This window comes from Pseudorca crassidens, chromosome 15 (genome assembly GCF_039906515.1).
Source record: "Pseudorca crassidens isolate mPseCra1 chromosome 15, mPseCra1.hap1, whole genome shotgun sequence".
Lineage (NCBI taxonomy): Eukaryota > Metazoa > Chordata > Mammalia > Artiodactyla > Delphinidae > Pseudorca > Pseudorca crassidens.
Window position 1 is genome coordinate 9,686,156 of NC_090310.1, and position 20,290 is coordinate 9,706,445.

Here is a 20,290-nt window from a genome sequence, read left to right on the forward strand (position 1 = left end):
CCTTGAGAGCATAATTACTGCCCCCTCCAGAGGACCTGCAGAGGTGCCAGGGCCAGGCGCTGCGTGCAGAGCCCTGGAGAAAATGCTGTCTTATTTTGCTCTCCCAGAGGGGCAAACTGAGGCACGGAGCAGTGAAGGTCGTCATCCAGGGTCACACAGTCAGTGGCAGGACCGGGATCTGAAGAGAGGCTGTTGCTCCCCGGACGTCCCTCCTACCCCTCTGCCCGCAGCCTCTGTCTAGACACCTTGGACCGCCTCTGTGTCCCCTTTCCCAGGAAGTACCAGGGACCTGGGTCCGAGGTGTCATCTGATCTCCTCTCTGAGGCAAAAAGCGGGGAGCCAGGATGAGGGGCCCCAGATGTCTGTGGCCTCAGTCCGGTTAGATGGTAAGAAGGAATATACCAGAGAACGGGCTGCAGCCATGGGAGGGGAAACAGGATCCATGGATTCTTTCCCAGTTCCAGGCTCCTTGAGTTAGGGCCTCCAGGCCAGAAAGCGGGCCCCGCACCAGGGCGATGCCCTCTCCACCCCAGCCCACCTGCCTCAGTACCACTGGGGTCTGAACCATTCAGCTGGAGGAATGGCCATACTTAGATTTTAACAGACAGCTGGAACAGGGCCCAGGTGGAAGGGGAGACCAGGGGGTCTGGGGCTGGCAGGGTCCCTCACCTCCCTGCTAGGGGCGCTGGAGCCCAGGTCCCAGGCTGAGCTGGCGCTACCCGCCAGCAAGGCAGGGATCAGTTTCACCGCCCCCCACACCCCGACATGCAGCCGTTCAGGTCTGAGAAGCCCGTCTGGGTGGAGAGGCTTCGTTCACTGCCCCTGCCCTCCTGCTTCCTGGAAGCTCTTCGTCTTTTGGAGGCCTGCTCTGGGCTTTTTGCATCTCGTACCTTTGAGGAGGGGATGGGCTGGAGAGGTGGGTGTAGGGGGTTCAAAGGTCCAGGGAACGTTACTTTCTTAAGCCAGGGGTTCCTAACATCGCTGTTCTTTTTATGATATTTAAGCCATGTCTACAAATGTGCTTTATATGCATGATATTTTATGATCAAAACCAAAAGCAATTTACCACCCACCTCCCCACCCCTATTCCCATCTTATGAACCAAGGACCAGGATGGTAGGGGCAGAAATCTGACCCCGGGCTTCCCTGGTGGTGCAGTGCCTGAGAATCCGCCTGCCAATCCAGGGGACATGGGTTCGAGCCCTGGTCTGGGAAGATCCCACATGCCGTGAAGCAACTAAGCCCATGCGCCACAACTACTGAACCTGCGCTCTAGAGCCCGTGAGCTGCAACTACTGAGCCCATGCGCCACAACTACTGAGCCCGTGTGCCACAACTACTGAGCCCGTATGCCACAACTACTGTAGCCCGCGCGCCTAAAGCCTGTGCTCGGCAACAAGAGAAGCCACCGCAATGAGAAGCCCGCGCACCGCAACAGAAGAGTAGCCCCAGCTTGCCGCAACTAGAGAAAGCTGGCTTGCAGCAATGAAGACCCAATGCAGCCAAAAATAAATAAATTTATTAAAAAAAAAAAAGAACTCTGCCCCCAAATCACACAGGGAGTTGGGAGCAGAGCGCAAGATTACAGCCCCACCCTGATCTAAAGACCCCCCCCCAGCCCCACCCTGACCTACACACTCCCCACTGTAGGCAAAACCCCCTATGTGTCTCCTTTATTCCCACCCGATACTTCACTGCACTCCTGATACCAGATGTGTGGGATCCCCACACCAAGCAATTTTCTCTGCTACACCAGCTGGGGTCCTGCAAATTTTTTTTTTTTCTCCACACCGCGTGGCTTGCAGGATCTTAGTTCCCTGACCAGGGATTGAACCGGGGCCCTCGTCAGTGAAAGTGCAGAATCCTAACCACTGGACCACAAGGGAATTCCCGGGGGTCCTACGATTTAACTCAATTCTGATGCTCTCTACCTGGAGTTAGCACTCCTAGCTTCTCCCCAAACATCTGGCCCATAAGTTAAGGGCCGAGTCCCATGAGACTGTCCCCCACCCCCCCACCCCCGAGATGCCAGTCACAAGTCCAGGTTGTCACCTGTGCTTTTGATCAACTGGCTGTAAATTGGACGTTCCCACGACCCCTCCTTGGGTTCAGTCATGTGCTGGAGCAGCTCACAGAACTCAGGGGAACACTTACGTTTACTGGTTTATTATATAATAGAGGATATGGTAAAGGATAAAGATGAACCGCCAGTTGAAGAGATACATAGAGCCGAGGTCCAGAGGGGTCCCAAGTGCAGAATCTTCTGTCCTCGTGGAGCTGGGGTGCATCACCCTCCTGGGATGCGGATATGTTCGCCCACCCAGAAGCTCCCCGAACCCCATACTTTGGGGATTTTTACGGAGGCTTCATCATGTAGGCACCATCGATCATTAACTCCATTTCCAGCCTCTCTCCCCTTCTTGGAGGATTACGGGGGTGGGGCTGAAAGTTATAAGCCTTTAATCATGGTTTGTTCTTTCCGGTGACCAGTCCCCCCATCCAGGAGCCCACCCAGAGCTGAAGAAGATGCTCTTGTCACCCAGGAAACTCCAAGGGTTTCAGGAGCCCTGTGTCAGGAACCGGGGGTCAAATACCAAAGAACAGCACAAAAGATGCCCCTGGTGCTCTTCTCACTCAGGAAATTGCAAGAATTTTAGGAGCTCTGTGCCAGGGGCTGGGGGACAGAGACCAATATATTTTTTCTATTGTTTTCCACCCGCCCATCTGCACCCTGATATAGAGACACTCCCACCCCACCTCCACGCTTACCTAGAGACCCTCCACCCTACTCCCACCCTGATCTAGAGACAGCCCCATCTCCACCCCTCACCCCCACCCCAGTCTAGGGGCCTTGCTGTGACTCTGATCTTGGTGTTTCCACGAGGCTCCAGGGAGGAGACCAGGGTCAGTGTGCTGATCCCAAACCCGGGGCAAAGGGGCTAGAGGGTGATCTGTCCCCAGTGCACCCTCACCTGCGGGGAGCTGGCAGGCACAAGAGGGGGAGGGGTGGCCTCGAGCAACACGCCGGGCCTCAGACAGAGATCCTTGTGGACAAGAAACTTGGGGAGACTGCAGCTGCAGGCTGGGTGTGGGCAGGCGGGCACCCCCTGATTTGATAGATGGAGGCCCTTTGGTGGATAATTCTTTGGTCAATGATACCCTCTTGATTTCTGACAGCCCCTCTGACTTGCCCTGGGGCCTCTGGACACTTCAGCTCGGGGCGCTGGCTAGGAGGACGGAGTTGCAGAGAGAAGAAGGAGCACGTCGGAGGGGCTGCAGGACCTGGGCTCCTCCCTGCACTGGCACCAGCCCTGGGACCTTGTGGTGAGGGCTGGGGGAGCTTGGCCGTGAGAAGAAACAGCAGCGGCGTGTGGTGGGGAAACTGAGGCAGGAAGTTGTTAGGTGCCTTTCTCAGAGCCCCAGGGAGGGTTTGTGCAGGAGCCGCTTTTGGCTCTCCAGGCTGGCGGAGGAGAGGAGCCAGCTTGCTGATGACATTCACAGACGCCCTCCCTCCTGCCAAACACGGACAATGTTCATTTTGGTCCCCTCCTCCTCGCCTCCCTGCTAAATCTCGATCAGAGCTGCCCACTCTGAGCCAACATCGCTGCTTCTGCCTCTTCTTGCCCAACCAACAGGAAAAGACAGGCGTGGCAATGCTTTACAGACACGGCCCCACTGCCCTAAATTCCCTGTCTTCTTAGCCCCGCAACTGAGAGGGAGACGTGGCCCCAGGCACCCTGACCATGACTCCATCAGAGCACTTAGGCTTTGAACTCTGTCTGTCTGTCTGTCCATGCAGGTGGAGGTGGAGCCTGTCATTCCCATTTTGCGGACAAGGAGACTGAGGCTGCCCCTCCACCCTCACCTCAGTCCCAGTTCCCTGGTGCTCTGCGGGCTGAGCTCTTCAAGTTTCCTCCCAACATCACTTGTGAGCTGCCCCCTCTGCCTGCGCACCACACTTATCCTTCCAGACACATCGGGGCTGTCACCTCCTCCAGGAAGCTGCATTGAGAATTAGATGTGGCCCAAATCACTCTGCCCACAACTTCATCAGAGCTCTTATCACTTTATACTGAGAAACCGTGTCTGCATCTTTTCAAAGCAATTTTGTAGCCACACACTGGGCAGAAAAGTGGTGAAAGTATTTAAAAGCAGTAAAAGGGGTTTTGTTGCTGGGACACTAACATTTTGAATATGAGCTCTAACTGTTGTATGTTATGCACACCTGGACCACATCTGTGGGATGTTTAAGAATGATGAAGCTGCAGGGGTGAGCTGTAGCGTAAGGAGGCTGCCGGTGGTTTTCCTAATGATGCTTTGTCTAACGCACTTTATCTTTCCTGCTGAAAAGCAACAGGGGTTGGACAAATGACCTCCTAGCTTCTCCCCAAACATCTGGCTCACAGACACTGGGGGTGGAATGACACCAAAGCTCAGAGCGTGCCAGAAGGTAGGGTGGGGAGGATGGAAGGGTGTGTGGGTTGGTCTAAGAAAAGCCAGATTAGGCAGCGCAATTCTGTCAGGCAACCAAGGTGGCCGAGAGCCCCAGGAGGGGTGGGACGAGGAACGTCACTGCCCTGGGCCAGCGTGAACCTCCTTAGGACACTGGTTCCCAAACATTCCAGGAACAGCTGCCAACCTTGACCTCCATCTGCCGCAAAGTGAATGGACGTTTTCCAGAAAGCCAGGTTTACTTCATTCAAAGGGCTGTCTTTTATTCCAAAATGACGTTCTTACCTTTTTTATGGTGCTAAAATGTCCTTTCTCGCAGGCCATGACGGTGGTAGCCCAGTTGTTTTTTTTCCAGCGTCTTTTTATGGTCAAATCACAAACTGGTGACCTTCTGTCAGTTTCAAGTTTTGTGTTTCTGGTGGGGTGGGGTGACTGGTGATCGGGGCGACTTCTCAGAAGGACCCGAAAGACCGAAACCAAAAGAGATGACCCCTTAGGCGGGGGCTGCGGAGAAGGTGCAGCCTGTGAGGGGCAGGCGGCCCAGGAGGGGGCAGGGGCCAGCAGCTGGCATCCTGGGGAGAAGGACACTGGCAGTCTCCCCGGGCAAGAGGCTCACAGAGACGGAATAAACATGATTCCAGGGCGTGTTACCACCTCGGCCGAATGATGCAATGCACAGATGTGCCAACTTGGGGACGTGGAGAGAGGAATGAGGGACAGCAGCTGGGAAGGAAGGCTCTTTCCCTCGGTTGGAAAGCAAGGGACTGCAGAGGGGCCCTGCAGGTAGCACCTTCTAGAGGCTTCCCTTGGCGAGAGGAGGCTGGGTGCTTGTGGCCCAGCTGGGGACCCAGGGAGGAAGTAACCCCAGGGGTGTGGCAGGCACAGGCACCTAAGGCCTCTACCCCCAGAGGCAGATTTCCACCCCAGCGGGAACCACGGCAGCAGCAAAGTCCTTAGCCGCACGTCACCCGATTCTCAGTGACTGTGGGTGCTGTCCATCCACGCAGGGGATGGCTTCTTCCCTCCACAGTCCCCCATTTCCAAGGCCCCCCGTTGAAGGAGCCCATTCAGGAGTCGCCCAAGGAGAAGCGCCTTCCCCCGCCAATCAGGCCTCAGCGGGGGACTTGCGCCACCCCGGGGTCACAGGTGCCCCCCCATGCGTATTCACAGCCTCTGCTTCATCTGAGAGGCCGGAAATGCAGGGATTAAAACATGGACTCTGGCCCTGGGCCGCCTGGATCCCACAGGGTGCCTCTCCCTACCTGCCTGTGAGCCTGGCCGAGATTCAGAACCTCACCTGTAAATGGGACGGGTACAGCCCCTGTTTCTGGGGCGTCCTGAGGATGACGTGAGCTTACGGAATCTCAGGTGCTTAGAAGGGTGCCTGGCATGGAGCGAATCATCAATGCAGCATATATAATAGGCTCTCAAAGTGTACGCCTGGAACCGGCACTTTGCGAGCAGCCCTGTGGAGCAGGCAGGATTCCTGTGTTACCGGCCCAGGGTCATAAAGCCGGGGAGCAAACAGAGCCCAGGTTGGAGTTTAAGGTGGCATCTATCTCCCTGCTCTTTCCTTACAGGCCGGAGGGAGCCTGGCTCTGAACCCCGGGGGCCTGGCTAACCTTGCACTCACAAGCTGTGTGACCTTGGGCACGTCTCTTAACCTCTCTGTGACCCGGTTTCCTTTTCTCTAAAATGATATAGTAATCCCACCAGCTGTAGAATATTTGGTGAGGATCACAGGAGTTGATACTGACAGGCTGCATAGACAAATGGACAATGGCAGACCGTATATAAAAAACAACTGACTCACAGTCTGAAACCTCCAGTCCAGGAAGGCAAATGGTAACCCCCGGAGCAATGGGCCCCGAATGGCCAAGGTTCGATCAAGAACTGCCGGCTTCCTGAGTTTTTTGCCTCTACTTCCAGCTTAGGGCCAATCCCCGAAAGCCAGATGCGCTCCCCTCACCAGTCACAGAGGTGATATTCATCCCTCTCTAGTTACCCAGCCTCCAGCCTCCCCAGCCAACAGCCTCCAATCAAAACACACCCAAGGACCTCCCAGGTGGCGCAGTGGTTGAGAGTCCGCCTGCCAATGCAGGGGACACGGTTTCGAGCCCTGATCCGGGAGGATCCCACATGCCGCGGAGCAAGTAAGACCATGCGCCACAACTACTGAGCCTGTGCTCTAGAGCCCACGAGGCACAACTACCGCAATGAGAAGCCTGCACACTGCAACAAAGAGTAGCCCCCGCGCGCCACAACTAGAGAAAGCCCGTGTGCAGCAACGAAGACCCAACACAGCCAAAAATAAATAAATAAATTTATTAAAAAAACAAAACAAACCCCACATCCAAACCTTCCCTCTGGTCCTCTCTGAAGCCCTCCCACTCCTGGCCTGTGCGTCTTTGCCAAATGCGAGTGTTGCATCTGACTCCGTCGCTAGACCGAGCGCTGCATAAACAGCCCTGGCTGGTTCTCTGCTGGGTGGGCTTCGTGGATTTCCATAATCCATATAACTACTCTGTAATAAGTAGTCAGAAATGCCAGCTTTGGGTCACTCAGCGAGCCTGGGTACGGGCTTGTATCAAGCCTGTACCAAGCGGAGGGAGCAGGCACGGCTTCCTCTTGAGGAAGGAAGAACTGGGCTCAGGCATCTTCCTTGCGTTCGAAAGTAAGGGTGTGGCCTTCAGAGTGATGTGGCCTCAGCTCCTGTCTCCATGGTGATGTCACTCCCAGCTCAAGGCCACAACAACATCCAAACAATGTTTTGTGTGTTTTTAACAGAGACACAACATCCAAACAACCATTTGAACAGACACGGGTTTGGGTTTACATTTCTTTTGTTAGTTCTAAAAGTAACACATGCCTGTAGGAAAACACAGAAAAGGGAAGAGAAAAATCCCATTGGCTCCCCCTACCCAAAGGCTACCACGGTTACATTTTTCCCCCTTGACAGCTTACAAGGCTGAGATTGTACCCTATGTACATTTTGTTTTTCATTTGACATAAATCCAGGAGTGTTTCCCATGTTATTTATTACAAATTCCTTGTAAACAGCAATTCAGAAGCTATAAAATATTCTATCATGTGAATGTGCTATTGGTCCTAAAAAATTATACAATAAAAAGTATCCCAGGGAGGCAGCAACCTGCAGGGCAGCCAGGCCTCTCGCCCCACCGCAGGCCCCCCGCGAGAGCGCTGCCCCGGCCCCCCCCCCACCCCCGCCCGTTCCCAACGTGCTCTTCCCATGAAATTCCCCCTCCCGTGGGGCTGCCAGTCGTGGCCAGTGTCAGCAAGAAGATGGCCAAATCAGCACTTTCTGTGGAGACAAAAGAGCTGGGTGAGAGGTCTATGGGGACAGCCCCCTCCCCCAGGCCTCCCCCCTCCCCCCATCCCCAGGCCTGATGCCCAGGGCGTCGTGCCCAGTTCCACCCTCCACATCTACAGCAGAAAACCCCAATCGAAGCTTCAGCAAGGTAGAAGCGGATCTTTTCTCACGTAGAACAAGCCTGGCAGTAGCAAGGGCAGAACCTCTCAGGTGAGTTGCCCCTTTGCAGCTCCGCCCACCGTTCAGGTGAGGGGAAGCTAGGACTCTGTGGTGTTCCCTGCTGCTCTGAATAACTGGGGGGGGGCGGGGAACGGCTGTCAGTGAGGGAGGGGGGCCAGTGAGGGCCGGGGTGGGAGGAGGGCAGGAGAGGGGTGACTGAACCTGCCAGGTGGCACAGGTGAGCTCAGGTGTGTCACAGCAGCACCTGGGCAAATCCCTGTCTCTCTTCAGACCTCAGTTTCCCCACCTGTACAAGGAGGGGCCAGTACTAAATGGTGGTTTTGTTTCCAACAAGGAAGCTTCTTAGTCCATCCCTGATGGGCTGGTGTCCTGGGAACTTTATCCAGTTTCCTGGTTCCAGAAGCCTCAGGTGTTGAAGAAGGGAGAGGTGCCCACAGGGCCCAGGTGCCATTTGATCTGGGTCAACCCCCCTCCCCGGCCCTGCCCCAGTTCGGGCAAATCACACTTTCTGCTACACCCCACTTCCCCCCGTCTGTTCTGAGCTCTCTCTCCTGCCCTAGAACCTGGATGTACAGACCAGGTGGGCTTCAGGGATCTGTGAACTGCCTGAAGCTGTCTGCAAAACTCTGTGTGTGTGTGCACGCACACACACGTGTGCACATACATGTGTGCATGCGCGTATGTGTGTAAGCATATTGCATGTGTCTGGGGAGAGTCCCCATGGATTTCAGAGTTTCCAAGGCATGTGTGGCCCTAAAAACTTATAAGAACCCCTGGCCTCGGCCTCTCCCTTTGTTTTCTGTGCTGTCTCCCCTCCCCAACAGAATTCCAGACCCCCAGCTCTAGCCTGGAGCCTCCCAGCCTCCCAGCTGGTCTCTTAGGGCTTCAGCCTGCTCCCACGGGCTGCTAGGAGAACTTTCCTTTTTTTAATAATTTTTTTTGGCCACACCTCAAGGCGTGTGGAACTTCCCCAGCCAGGGATTGAACCCACGCCCCTGTAGTGGAAGTGCGGAGTCTTAACCACTGGAGCACCAGGGAAGTCCCAGAACTTTCTGAGTAGTTTCTGATTGAGTCCTACCTGCTTTCTGTCATCAGGACCCCCCTGGCCTTTGTAGCCATCCTGGGCTCCCTTCCTACCCCACACTAATTCCCAGGCAGAATCTTCAGAGGAGAGTAACCTGCAAAAGCCCTGCCCCTTTCCTCTTTGTGTTTCCTCCTCTCCGTGAGAGAAGTCCCTGTTAGAACTCATTGCCCACAGGAGAAAATCCAAACTCCTAACAGGCACTCAAGTTCTTTGCTGACGCAGCCACTTGAAACAAAGTTCACATTTCGCGAATGCAGGCACTATTTGTTCTTAGCACTTCACCTAGATTAACGTATTCAACCTTGATAACAGCCCTAGGAGGTAAGTGTGTCACTAGCTCCATTTTATAGATGGGGGAAACTGAGGCCCAGAGAGGATTGCCCATGAGCTGGCAGGTGACGGAGCTGGATTCTTACCACTGCACTTTGCCTAAGGTCTTATGTCTCAGTATCAAGACCGTCCATCCTAGCCACATGGAACAATTCACTCCATGTTCCCCGAGCTCAGCCCTCTCCTCCCTTCCCACCCTGTTGACACCTCCTCCAGAAGCCTGCTCTCCACTGGGCTCACTCTGCACCCTCCTCCTACCTTGGTCTCCAGGTCTGGCTCCCCTGACCAGCGGAGACCTCCTCAGGGCTGGTCCAGTGCCCACACTCCATCATCAATATCATGACCCATTTGCTGAACTGAAGTGAAACACTATCTCCAGTTTATCAGTGGGGAAACTCAGCTCAAGAGGTGAAGAGGACTTCCCTGGCGGTCCAGTGGTTAAGACTCCGCGCTTCCACTGCAGGGGGCACGGGTTCCATCCCTGGTCGGGGAACTGAGATCCTGCATGCCAGGCAGCGCGGCCAAAAAAAAAGAGGTTCATTCATTTCTCAGAGACTATGGATACCAGTGGAGAGATGGTTGGTAGCAACTTAGCAAATTCATCCATTCAAACAGTGTCATTGAATGTCGACCCTTGGCCAGGCAGTGCACTTATTCACAGGGCACATAAATAAGACTGGGCCTGGTGCCTGCCCCCCCCAGTCTCACTGTACAGACCACACCTCCCGCGACACACCCACATTCCCACATGGTGGGAGATGGAGGTGAATTTGAGATGGGCTTTGAAGGGGAAATAGGATTTGTCAAACCGAGAAAGTGGCGAGGAACCAGCAAGGGCAAAGGAACTGAGGTTAGCTCATCAAGGGGAAAAGGGGGAACAAAGGCACAGAGGCCGACCACAGCCAGGTACCTTGGGTGTTGGGATTCAGTTACTTCTCATCCCTGGACTGCCACTTAGCCTCTGCCCTTGACCTCCCTGGGAGGGGGTGGATGGTAGGGGATGTGGGGTAGGCGGGTAGCTATCCCAATCCTCTGATATTGTAGGAGTCAGCTCCTGCCGGGGGAGGATGGTGCAGGGTTCAATCTGTATCCTGGGTACCACTTTTTCCAAACTAGTGTTGGGAGAAAATCACCAAGACATCCGTGCCATTTGTCCCCACCCGTTTTGGCCTCAAGACAGCTCAGTAAGACCTGGAGTTCGCACGTCAGCTACCCTGTCTCCTCCTCATCCCTTCCTGTCCAGTTCAAACGTCACCTCCCCTGTGAAGCCTTCCCGGAAACTCCAGGAACCTCCCCAACCTTCTCCGCAGCTTCCCGAGCTTCCATCTCTCGCAGTGCTCTGGGACATCCTTGTGAGCAGAGCAAGGCTGAAGGATGCTCTTCCGCCAAACACGACTGAAGCACCAATAGGTGCCCAGAGCTGAGGTAGGGGATGGCGCGCCTCGGACGCCCCACGATTGACTGCCGCTGGAAGCGGTGGACAAGGCTCCACTCCGTTTTCCGCCCGCCCGCCCCCTTGCGGCGCGGCGCCGCAGCCTGAGAAACGCGAGGCCGCGCGAGCGCGCGCCTGACCCCCGCCGCGCCAGGCCCCGCCCTCCCGCGCCCGCCCTAGCGCCGGCCCCTTTTGTTCCCTCCTGGAGCCCGGCCGCTCGCTCCGCTCCTCCTCAGCTCCGCTCTGCTCGGCCACCGGGAGCGCAGGCGGCGGCCGGGGCTGCCAGGGTCAGAGCCTCCCGCCTTCCCGCCGCCGCCCGGCCGGCCGCACGCGCGGCGCGAGGCCCGGGCCCGGAGCGCGAACGCGGAGCCCCGGGCGCCAGGAGGGGCTGCAGCCGGTGGGCAGCGGCGCGCGGGGAGGGGCTGCAGCATCCTCTGTCCCCGCGGCGCCCGGGCCGGGAGAGGAGGGGGCCGGGTGCCCGGCCACCCGCCACTCAACCTGATGCTGGAAGGGCGAAGGTAGGAGCAGCCGGAGGGACCCCGAGGGAGGGGGCTCGATGGGCAACAAAGGACGGAGGGAGGCGGGAGGCCGCGGTAGCCCCGGCCTGGTCCGAAGCGGGGCGGCCGGCCCGCAGGCATTTTCGGGGCGTGGGGTAGGTCTAAGGGCCGGGGGCTGGCGGGTGGGCGTGAGCGGGAGCTGGTCCTGGGTGCACCCCCAACTTCCCCGTCGCCTGTAGGCGAGGAGGGGGCGCTGCTGGTGTTGGCGGACCCTTCCCGGGCTGCGGGTCCTCTCGGTGAAGGCATCACCGGCACCCTCGGTGCCCCCAACAGGGCTTCGGCACATATACTGGGGAGCCGCCCGTTCCTCCTCCCAAGGGCAGCGCTGGGCGGCTGGACGCGCCGCGGGGCTCTGGGCTCACAGGCCCGGCGGAGGGGGGTGGGGTGAGGGTGGTGGTGGGGTGAGCCTGGTGGGCGCGGCTACGCAGCCCCAGGATCCGGGAGGACACGGAGCCCCCGCTCCGCTGGCCGGGGTCGCCTGGCCAATGCCCTTTGCACAACTTCGTTGAAGTGCATGGCGGAGGGGGTTAGGGGAGACTGGGGTGGGGCGGCTTTCCGCAGGGGTGCCCCCCCTCCAAGCTGGCGCTCATGGCTGGTGAGGCAGCACATTTTCAGGGAGGGGCCGTGGCCGCGCGGAGGATGCTTCGCTGGGTCTCCAGGGCCCGCCCGTTTGGGTCCTTCAGGCAGGGCCTGGGCGGGGCGGGTGCCCACTGGGCACTGCCATGTAAGTCCCAGCCCCACCCTGGATAGGAGGGGGCACCTTGTGGGGAGTCACACACCCAGCTGCGAATCCCCCAACCTCTGAGATGCCGCCTCTCCCTTCTGGGTGAGAAGTGGGAGTCCAATACTGGGGGGGGGGCTGCCCTCCATCCTGTAAGATGCCCTGGGAGGATAGTGGGGGTGCTGCTGGCTTAGGGTTGTGGGCAGAGGAGGGGGAGGGTGCAGGGATACCACGTGGGGCGAGACTCCCAACCAGTTGTAATGTAAACAGTGAGCTCTTCATTCATCAAGCTGCTGTCACCTGGCCCTGCACTGCCAGGGGCCGACAGGTACCCAGGACGGGGGCCTCGCTGCTCCCACGGAGCACAGCCCAGCAGCCTTTGACGAGTGCAGTGATGAGGGAGCTGGGAGCACAGAGGAGGGACACCTGGAGGATGGGGTGGAGCAGGGAGCTTGATAGAGCTCACTGTAGAAGTTTGCTGTCAGGATGCCAAAGGGGGCTTGAGGGAGGGGAAAGAGCATTGGCAGGGGATAGGAGTCAGAAGAGGAGGCAGGAGGCCTGGTGGCTGGTGGCTGAGAGGAGCAGCAAAGGATTTGGGTGACTGGGGCATGAGGTTTAAGGCAAGAGAGGTTCTGTTGTTGGAAGGGATTGTTCTGTCCCTCCTACTTTCCCAGGTGGAGCTCCTTAGATGCCCTTCTCCATAAGCCCTGGATGTACTGGCATCTGCAGTGCCTGGCCTGGGAGGGGTGTTGGGATACAGGCTCTGGGACAGGTGGAGGGGGATGGGACGGAGAGGAGTTTCAAAGGCAGAAGAGTCTGGCGGAGGAGACCCGGGGGGACCCTCAGCACACAGGACTGTGTACCCGTAAGCCCCCAGGTGCAGCCAGCAGGCTGGGAAGGAGGTGCCTGGAATTTGTATGCAGAGCCTGAAATGCCAAGGGGTGCCACCCACAGAGGCACTAGTCCCTTTTCAGCATCTGCTGTCCACTCTGGCGATTAAGAGTTTGGATGCTGGAGCCTGCCAGCCTGGGTTCAAAGCCCAGCCCTGCCACTTACTTGCTGTGTTACCTCAGACAAGTCACTACACCTCTCTCTGCCTCAATTTCCCCATCTATAAAATGAGGGTACTTAAGGTATCTACCTTTTAGGGTTATTGAGAGAATTGAATGGATGGATGTGTGCAAATTGTGTACTGTGATGGAGAGAATGCCTGGTGTTTGTTGTCGCCGCTGTACTAGGTGGCCCTCCAGCCTCCATCCACACCCACGAGTGGCCCATCCCCTCCCCAGCTGTTTGTCCACTGTCAGGTAGTCCTGCCTTTAGCCCTGCCCAAGGCCCTGCTGTTCTCTGCTTTAATGCAGCCTCCTCCTTGGGCTGTTCTCTCTGCTCTGGTCCAGCCTCCCTTGGTGATGGGAAGGCCGCCATCCCCACAACCCTGGCCATCCTTGCTCCTTCTGCTCTGGTCCACGATGTGGGGGACAGTTCTCTCTTGACCTTTCCTCCCTGGCCTTGCCACCCTAAAGATTGATCCTGCCCTCTTGATGCCGCCTACCCTACCTCTGCTTCAACACCCAGAGGAGAGAAGCTGCGTTCTTCACCCCTCCTGGTTCCCTGCTATCTTAGTCCGAGCTGTCCTAACAAAATACTAGGACTGGGGGGCTTATCAACAACACATCTATTTCTCACAGCTCTGGAGGCTGGAAGTCTGAGAGCAGCATGCCAGCATGGTTGAGTGAGGACTGTCTTCCAAGTCGCATTTATTTTTGTATCCTCACGTGGTGGAAGGGGCTCGGGAGCTCTCTGGGGGTCTCTTTTACAAGGGCACTAATCCCATTCATGAGGGATGCACCCTCATGACCTAATCACCCCCCAAAGGCCCCACCTCCTAATACTGTCTCCCTGGGGGGTTAGGATTTCAACCTATGAAGCGGGGTGAGGGGGGACACATTCAGACCAAAGCACCTGCCCGGTGGCCCTTGGGGAGAATGTCAGCCTTCGTATAGGTTAAAAAAAACCAAACAAACCCAATGCGTATTGAATGCTTACTCTGCCAGGAACTGTTTGAAGATCTGAGTGCCTGTATTAGTTTGTGGATATCTTGGTACCATCGCCTCCATTTTACGGATGAGGAAATCAAGATGTGGAGAGGTTTCCCTGTTTGCTCTCCACACGTTTGTTAAACACCTACTGTGTGCTTGGGAGACCTGCTTCCTTCCCCCGCCCCACCCACCTGCCTACCTGGTTCATTTTCCGAAAGCAAGCGAGGTTTTGGCGGTGCCTTCCTCAAACACCTCCACCTCACTGGCTCAAGTACAAAGTCCAGACACCCCCAGCTGGCTGTGCCCTGCCTTCCCAGCAAGGCTCTACCCAGACAGGCCTCACCTTTTATAAACTGACCAGTGACCCTGGCTTGATGGGCGGGCCTGGCCCTGAGCTGGAAGACGGGGGAGGGCCCTGACACATGTCTTAGGATTTTGTCGCAGGGAACAGGAACCGCCTCCAATTAGGTTAAGTGAAAGGGGAGTTGAGAGGAAAGGAACTTTGCAGGAAACAGTTGCAGGCAGCCTGGCTCGGCCTGGCTCCCCCAGGACCCGGGAAGCTGGCAGGCAGCCCCTCCTCCGACTTTGCTCTCTCTGGACTGTGGTTTCATTTTCTCATCCTCTCCCAGTGCCTCTGTCCCTTCTCCTCTCCCTGTAGGCTGCTCTCTCTGGATCGCCGGCCTGGCCGCCCTGAATGGTGGCTTCCGCTTGAGGCCCCAGGACCACCCAGGGCACTCCCCTCAGTCTCTGGGCGCCTAAGAGCCGGATGGGCCCAGCCTGGGTGAGGGCGCCCACCCCATCCCCTCCGCTGGTCGGGGCAGGCCACGTGGTCTCTGGGGCTGGGAGTGGAAGACAGTGCTGGGCACAGCTGGTACAGTGTCAGCTGCAGTTATGACGCGGGGTGTGTGCTGGGGGAGAAGGAGTGAGTGGTGGCCTCGCTGTCCCTGGCAGCCCACCTCAGGCCTCCCGCCCCCCTGCCCCGCCCCGGGCTCAGGGGCAGAGGATGTGCTCTCCCTTCAGCGCCTGGGAACTGGTGTGGGGGGGTGGTGATTGCTGGCAGGGCCCCCCCCCCCCCCCCCCCCCCCGGTCCCACCACTCCTTCCTCTGGGCTGTGCTGCCAGGCGCACAGAAACAGTAACACAGAACTCAAGTTTTCAGAGGAAACGCTTCAAAATGATAATGAAACATTACCCCTCTGAATAGAAAGTAGAGCATATCAGGTGGTTTTTATTAACAAGGCATAAATTTGGGGCCTCGTGCACTTACCGGCTTCCGTCTTCCCGGAGCAGCTCTGGCTCCATCCCTGGAACCTACCTTTGACTCCAGCTGCAGCCCAGAGAGAGACGCCCACTCCTCATTCACTTCCATCTGTGCCTTTGTCACCCTGAGAGGGGGGAATTTGAAGCTCACACCGAGGGCCTGGTTTTCTAATCTCTCCTCCCTAAGGAGGTGACCCTGTGGTGTCCAGGGCTGATCTGCTCCTGTTTGCACCCATCTCCTCCCCGGGGTGCCCCAGTCCTGCCCTCCAACCTGCAGCATCGAGGGTGATGGCTGGGGGGAAGCCAGCCCCTCGCTGTGGGGGGAGCACAGTACACCTTAGTTTTGGACCCTGCCTTTGAGAAGCTTTTGCTGAATTAGGAAGACATCAGCCCCCTTCCTGAAAGTGTAAACGACACCAGCATCTTTGAGGAACATTTTAAGGCCAGAGCAGAAGAGCCTCCCTGCCCAGTGGGGTCATTGCCCCGGGAGTGGTTCAAGTCTCGCGAGGGTTGCTCGGGCAGGGCACGGGGTGTGTGGGAAGGCTGAGGAGACTGGGGGAAAAGGACTGGGCTGTGTCCCGAAGGGTGGGTGGACTTGGGTAGGTAGGGAGTGCCTTCCGTATGGGCACAGGGAGAGAAAAGGGAAGGAGAAGTTTGGGCGGCAGGGTGTCGAGTGTCCGGCGGGGGTGGGGTTCAACGTGGAGCCCACCATTCTTCCAAGTCCACTGTGAAGTCGGGCATCTGGTTGTCGGACCCTGCGGTGAAGGAAGGAATGACGTTTGGTGTTTCCCGATTTGTTTTTTTTTTTGCTACCTTGTGCGCTGACCCCGCTCCTGCCGTTCCCTTTTCTACCGTAGACTGTGCCCTGCTTAACGTCATCTGCTTGTAAGTTCGCTCCGTCAACTCTCATTCAGCTTCTTTCCCATTCAGCTGGGCACTGGGAACTCGGAGCAGAGGAGGGAAGGCATCTGAAAGGGTCTCGTGTCTTCTTTGTCCGATTCCAGAAAGGACTTGAGGTGATTTACAAAGATAAATGCAGTATAACGGGATGAAAAAGTTGTGAGAAAATCAGAGCGAGGAGAAACCCTGGGTAGCAAACATCAGATGAAGCTGGAGGAGCTGCGGCACCTTCTATCGGCGGTAATTTGACTCTGAGCTTTCCAGCAGCCGGATCGAGGGGGATAAGGAGTTTGGAGTGTCTTCGCATTGTCACATTGTCTCGTGTAAGCTGCTGCTATATATAACATGAAAGCCTGAGTGAGGGGCAGCAGCTCCAGGGAGGGGCTGGACAGTGTGGTCCTGGTTCTGGGGTAGGGTCCCCGTGAGCCAACGTCTAGAATGCGGTGGTGGGGTGGGGGGGTTGGAGGAAGGCAGCCACCTTCTGATCTTTCTAATTCTCCTCCTGGAGGGTCCTTACAAGCAGCTGTGGGAGCTGGGGCTGATGCTCACAGCCAGCCCCCTCCATGAGAGCCTAGTGGGCTCCAGGGCTGGGTGAGACCTCCTGAGCCAGGAGCCAGACTGGTCCCTGCTGGAGAATCCCCATCCTGCTAGGAGGCCTCAGGGACTGTGGTACAGGGGTGTGCAGAGAGCTCCGGACACACCCACTTGGCTCCAGGACTTGGCTAAGGGGCAGAAGAGGGGTGAACACATTCCAGCAGAGCAGGCAATGGGCTGGGGTGTCTTCAGGAGCAGTGAGAAGTTCAGGGAAGCTGGAATCAGGGTGCTGGGTGGGAGGGGTCCCAGGAAACAGGCCAGAGGCGAGTGGGGGCCAGGCCAGATGGCAGAGGTGCTGTGGACCATGGCCTTGGCACCCAGGGCCGTGGGGCACCCTCATGACCTCCTGCTTAAATCTGTGCCCTTGTTCCTGCAACCCTGTGCCTGGAGGAGCGTTGGTCTCAGTTCTGAGGAAGTAAAGAGCAGTGGTTAAGAGCATGAACTCCAGGACTTCCCTGGTGGCGCAGTGGTTAAGAATCCGCCTGCCAATGCAGGAGACACAGGTTCGAGCCCTGGTCAGGGAAGATCCCACATGCCGCGGAGCAACTAAGCCCGCACACCACAGCTACTGAAGCCCGCATGCCTAGAGCCCGCGCACCGCAGCTACTGAAGCCCACGTGCCTAGAGCCCGTGCTCCACAACAAGGGAAGCCACCGCAATGAGAAGCCCGCACACCGCAACTAAGAGTAGCCCCCACTCGCCACAACTAGAGATAGCCCGTGCCCAGCAATGAAGACCCAACGCAGCCAAAAATAAAAATAAATTAGTAAATTAATTTAAAAAAAAATGTGAACTCCATGGCCAGAGGGCCTGAGTTCGAATCCCACCTGCCGCTGCTCAGTTGTGTCATCCCGGGCAAGTGACTTGCCGGCTCTGGGCCTCAGTTTCCCTGTTAGTAGAGCTCCCAACAGTATCTTCTTCACAGGGCTGCTGTGAAGACTGAACAGGTTAATATCTGTAAAGGGCTCCGACATGCCTGCAGCAGAACAAATGTTACGGGTCTGGGAATTCCTTGGGCTGAAACAGCTTGGCAGGGGATAGCGCCTCATCCCCTCTGAACTGCCACACCCAGCACACCGCACAGGTTCAGAGTCAGGTGCAGTGAAGAGCACTGCTGCAGTGGACCAGCCCTGGGGGCGTGGGGCAGGGCTCAGCAGGTTCTGGTTAACCTTACTGACAGTAATAATTGCTGTGCAAGCTCATGAGAGCCTCTCAGGGCAGCAGGAACCCACTCTGAGAGCAGGCCTCAGTCTCTACTTGATTCCCTCCAGAGACAGGGAGCTCACTACCTGATTCTTTGCTTGTTGGATCCACTGGTGAGCACTGGCTCTGTGCTGGGTGTGCTCAGTGCTGGGATTCAGAAGAATGTGAGTTAATCCTCTCTGTCCTTATCAAAGATAGCTCCAAGCCGACCGGGTGAGTGTGGCCATGGGTTGTGACAAGCTATTGTGGGCCTCCAAGTCAACATGGGAAGGATGATGGAGGCAGAGGAGTGTATTTAATTCATTCATGTATTCCTTAGACATCTTTTGAGCTTCTCTATGTGCTGGGCGCTGTCCTAGGTACCGTGAGTCCTGAAACCAACAAGATATGCAAAGAACCTGCCCTTTAAAGCTGCTGTCAGTGAGAGAGTCTAGGGCTTATGCCAGCGAGTGAGAGGAAGGGTGTTCTAGCAGAGGGAACAGCGTGTGCAAAGGCCTGGAGATGTGACAGAGTGCATGGGGTGGCGGTGGCACTCCGCCAGGATTTGGTGGCTGGGGAGCATTGAGGTGGGGAGTGCCTTTCTGGAAGCAATAAAAGAAAACACTGACTTTGAGAGCTTGTTAGCGACTGACCTCACCCCTGGGACCACCAAGTTCTGCCCCTCCTCCCCCCTTCTTTCCCCAGCAGCCCTGGCTGGCCCTGCTGGTAATCATGGGCCCCTGCCTGGTTCATCCCTTCTCCAGGCCACGCAAGCGTGACCCCCTTCCCTGATTTCTAGCACCATTAATACATTTTGCCTGGCTTTGAGATTTTTTTTTTTTTTTTTTTTGCGGTATGCGAACCTCTCACTGCTGCGGCCTCTCCCATTGCGGAGCACAGGCTCCGGATGTGCAGGCTCAGCGGCCACGGCTCACGGGCCCAGCCGCTCCGCGGCATGTGGGATCTTCCCGGACCAGGGCACGAACCTGCGTCCCCTGCATCGGCAGGCGGACTCTCAACCACTGCGCCACCAGGGAAGCCCTGAACTTCCTTTTAAATGGAAGCATAAGGTCGCACTCTAAGCACCTTTACATCTGCCTTCTTTCACTCAAGAGTCACGAGGTTCATGCGTCTTGTCGCACGTGGCTGTACTGATACTTTGTGCATTCCCATTGCTGTGCTTTATTCCACTGTGTGAATAGGCCACCAGGTATTTACGCATTCTGATGGAGGGGTAATTTGGGTTATTTTCAGTTCGGGAGTATTAGGAATAGTCCATATCTTTTGGTGCATGTATGTGCCCTTTTCTGTGGTGGCATAGCTAGGAGTGGGATCGCTGGTCATGCTCAGCTTAAGTGTGTAATGCCAGACTGTCTTCCACATTGCTTACACCAATTTCCACTCCTACTAGCAGTGCACGAGTGTTCTCGATATTCCACATCCTCACCAACGCTTGCTGTGGTCCGTGTTTCATTTTATACATTCCGGAGGATGTAGTGTTGGCATGATGGCTAATGAAGGTGAACATCTTTTCACCTGTTTATTGGTCTTTTGATTACCCACTCCCCTCCCCTTTTTTTTTTTTGGTGAAGCGCCTGTTCAAGTCTTTTGCTGATTTTTCTAACTCGATTTTTGGAGTTATTTCCATATTCTGAATAGGAATCCTTTGTACAATACAGGAATTACAAATTCTTTCTCTCCCTCCCCACCCACCCCCACTGGTATCATTTGATGCAAGGAAGCTCTAAATATTGTCCAGTTTATCCATCTTTTCCCTTATTTTCAACACTTCCTGGGTTGAAGTCTTTGCCTGCTCCAGCGTTAAGGCAGATCTTCTTTCATGTCTACTTCTAAAAACTGTATTGTTTTACCTTTCACGTTTAGATCTTCTATCCATCTGGAGTTGATTGTTGTGTGCGATGTGAAGTAAGTGTATTAGTTTCCTGTGACTACTCTAACAAATGACCACAGACTTAGTGGTTGAAAACAACAGAAATGTATTATCTTACACTTCTGGAGGTCAGAAGTCTGAAATGGATCTCACCAGGCTAACAGCAGGATGTCAGCAGGACTGCGTTCCTTCTAGAGGCTCTAAGGAAAAATCTGTTTCTAGAAGCCTCTTCCAGCTTCTAGAGGCCTCCCGCATGCTTTGGCTGTTGGCCCCTGCCTCCATCCTCAAAGCCAGCAATGTTGGACCGGGTCCTTTGCAGGCTGCCATCTCGTTGCTTC

At 56.2% G+C, this 20,290-nt stretch overlaps 1 protein-coding gene across 4 annotated transcripts in view; it reads left to right on the plus strand.

The window, feature by feature from the left end:
* The first annotated feature begins 10,624 nt into the window (after nucleotides 1-10,624).
* The window catches only part of CLIP2 (CAP-Gly domain containing linker protein 2), a 75,149-nt gene continuing 65,483 nt past the window's right edge, over nucleotides 10,625-20,290 (plus strand). For 2 of the 4 annotated variants that reach the window (XM_067705930.1, XM_067705933.1), the window contains exon 1: nucleotides 10,626-10,802. The gene's annotated coding sequence lies outside the window, so the exon portion shown is untranslated. Of the gene's footprint in view, nucleotides 10,803-11,029; nucleotides 11,328-20,290 lie in introns of those variants that run through there. The other 2 variants (XM_067705932.1, XM_067705931.1) reach the window with 2 other exon arrangements.